Source organism: Aotus nancymaae, unplaced genomic scaffold (genome assembly GCF_030222135.1).
Source record: "Aotus nancymaae isolate 86718 unplaced genomic scaffold, 86718_ANA_hifiasm-v0.15.2.pri h1tg000053l, whole genome shotgun sequence".
NCBI classification, from domain to species: Eukaryota; Metazoa; Chordata; class Mammalia; order Primates; family Aotidae; genus Aotus; species Aotus nancymaae.
In genome coordinates this window covers 24,249,630-24,252,847 of record NW_026988467.1, presented here as the reverse complement: position 1 = coordinate 24,252,847, position 3,218 = coordinate 24,249,630, and the positions used below count along the sequence as shown (strand labels likewise).

At 54.4% G+C, this 3,218-nt stretch overlaps 1 pseudogene; it reads left to right on the top strand.

Annotated features, from left to right (window-relative positions):
- Positions 1-439: 439 nt before the first annotated feature.
- On the top strand, positions 440-1,794 carry LOC105708333 (charged multivesicular body protein 1a-like; annotated as a pseudogene).
- The last annotated feature ends 1,424 nt before the right edge of the window (positions 1,795-3,218 follow it).

Genomic DNA, 3,218 nt, shown 5'->3' with positions numbered 1-3,218 from the left:
CTCCATGTCTCTTTGGCCTCTAGGACACAGTGCCATCCCTGTTGTCATACTGGCGTCAGCAGGACTCCTGCATGACTATGCCTATTACCCAGGCCATGATACGTGCTGCGGCTCAGGCAGCCTCTTTTCCATAGGCACCTCCTGTAACCTTACTACTGCAAAATTGAGCTATAGTCAGAGAAACCTTACCAAATTTGCTGTCTCAACTTCCCCTCATGGATCTTAAGGATGATAATAAAAACATTAGGACAATTAACAAGAGAATAGGTAATGGGAGAGAGGAGAATCAAAGGATTTCTCCCAGGAAGGCAAAATTTTTAAATTCTTATTAAGAAATAAGGCAAATGCCACTGGGACCTGATGCCTTCCCGAGTTCATGTCCCTTCTGCCTTTCCAAGGGGTGCTCCTGTCAGACTGGCCATGGAGGATAACGTGTCCCATGGACAATACCCTGTTCCAGTTGAAATTTATCATGAAGCAGCTGAAGAAACAGGCAAAGAAGGCAGAAAAGCACTCCTAGGCCAACCAGGCCAAAGTGAAGAAGGCCCTTCAGCAGAAAAATGTAGAGTGCACCTGTGTACGCCAAGAACAAGAACATTCGCAAGAAGCACAGCAGCGTCACCGGGCGGGGTGGCCCACGCCTGTAATCCTAGCACTTTGAGAGGCTGAGGTGGGTGGATCACCTGAGGTCAGGAGTTCAAGACCAGCCTGGCCATCATGGTGAAACCCCATCTTAAAAAAAAAAAAAAAAGAATAGCAGCGTGAACCGGCTCCACGTGGCATCCCGCCCAGACACTGGCCTCTAAGGTGCAGACAGCTGTGATCATGAAGGCAGTGACCAAGAACATGGTGTGGGTGACCAAAGCCCCGGACAAGGCCCTGAACACCATGGACCTGTAGAAGGCTTCTGCAGTGATGGACAGGTTTGAGCAGCAAGTGGCCATGCACACGCGAGTGATGGAGGATTCCATGAGCTGGGCCACCACACTGACCATGCCTCAGGAGCAGGTGGACAGCCCCATTGTGCAGAGGAGAATGGCCTGGAGGTCCTAGACCAGCTCAGCCAGTTGTCCAAGGGTGCCTCTGCCGGGGCGAGAGCTCCGTGTGAAGCCAGGAAGAACAGCTGTCACCGGCGTTGGCCACCCTGAGGAGTGAGCTGCACCTGCCGCCGGCGCTGCCTCCTCTGCTCTGTGATGAGCCGCAAGGCTCCTGGCCCCTCCCCACTGACTCTTGCCTTTCTGTTGACCCCGCAGAGCTGCAGCTGGCAGCCACTGCCACCCAGCTCCTCTCACCTGCCTGGCCTGGGCGGCCTTGGAATTGTCCCTGTTTTCTTAGGTTGGGCGGTGGGTCTGTGTCCTGGTGTCAAGTAGAGGTGACTTCTGTGACTCTGGGGCCAACAGCTGGGAGATCAGCAGGCTCTCTTCTGCCCTCTGTGGAGTTGATGGAGTCTGGCCAGTGGGTGCCATGTAAACTTTTGCCCAACACTGCAGGGACCTTCAGACTCCGTGAGAGCAGACATGCCGCTCACTGTCAGCCAGTGGGGGTCAGGGCTGTCCTGTTCTCCAGGCAGCTCCTGGAGGAGGCCTCTCCTCACCCCCTGCCCCCACCACCAATGGGCAGGAGGTCCCACCATGTGAAAGGACACAGTCTGAAGAGGCACCAGTGGCCTGGGTGTGCTGGGGAACATCAGGTGCCACCCAACACTGTCTTGGTGGCATTTACAGATAGTGACCCTCCTCCTCCTCCTCCATCATTCCAGGGGTGGGGTCTGGGCTGCTCCTGACAGCTGGCTGAACCTCCCTGGGCCTCCTGCCCTCAGCTCGCCTGGTTTGTAAAGTTGCCCAGTCCATGGGGACAGTAACTTGCCCAGCTCCAAATCCAGGAGTGCCCAGCTTGGGGCCCTCATCCTTGCCCAGCTGCCACCTCTGGAGGTGCCTTGGGCTATGTAGACTGTGCCATTGTGTTCTCTTGGCAGGGGTCTGTCCCTACACTGACCAGCATGGAGTGTGTGCGTGGGGCCTCGGTGATGCTGCCTGGGTGTCACTCTCTCCCGTAAATAACTAGGTGCCTCCCCGACTGCACCCCGTCCTGACTTCTCAGCGTGGAAGCCAGAGTGGGTGGTGAAGGGAGCTTGGGAGAGTCGCCTTCAGCTGGGCCAGTGGCTCTGTTAGGAAAACCTGTGCTGTGGCCACATGGGTGCCACCAGCAGCAGCTCATCAGAAGGACTCGGAGAGAGGGTTTTGGGCACAGCCTGCTGTTTTGTGTCTTTTTTTGTCTCCTAAAGTTTATTTCATTTTCTTGAAACTGCCAGGGTTTTGCTGTCATTTGCCAAAGTAGAAAGGGCAGGTGGCAGGTGGGGAGAGTGGGTCCCGGCGCCTCCTCAGCCCAGCGCTGCACCTACACAGACCACACCAGGGCTGTAGCGGTGTCGTGGCTCTTATGAATGGAAGCATGAGACCCTCACTCAGCGCATTTAGTTTTCTTTTCGGGATTTCAGAGGCCCTGAGGAGGAGTTGCCATTGCTCGGTCCTGGACATGCAAGGGTCGAGGCACCATCTGACCATGGTCCTCTCCAGCTTCCCCCAAAATTGACTCACATGGTGGGTATGGAAAGGTCTTTCTGTCCCTTGTGAATAACAGCCCTGGGAGCTACCTTGTCCCCCAGAGGGTGCAGGGCTCCACAGAGCCACGGGATGGGCAGGGACTGGGCAGGGGCTGCCTCTGCCCTGTCTCCTTGGGCACCGAGGCAGGGGTTTGTCGAAGGAGAGAGCCATGTTTGCCCTTTTCCTAAAATGTTGTTGTAAATAAACAGATCCCCCCACCAGGAAGGAAGGAAGGAAGAGAGGGAGGGCAGGGAGGGAAAGAAAGAAGAAAACACTGATAAGGGTGAAACTAAGAGGAAAAAGAAAGGACAGAGTCATGAGACTCATCCGAGCGGGATGGAAATCCTTAGATGGGTATTAAGAAATGGGATGAATAAAATGGAAATTAATAAGGTTTTAAAAAAGGAAATTAATGCAGTGAAAACAAATGTCTTTTTTCCCCCCCGAGACGAAGTCTCGCTCTGTTACCCAGGCTGGAGTGCCCTGGCACAATCTCAGCTCACTGGAACCTCTACCTCCTGGGTTCAAGCAATTCTCCTGCCTCAACTTCCTGAGTAGCTGAGATTAAAGGCACCTGCCACCATGCCCAGTTAGTTTTTGTATTTTTAGTAGAGA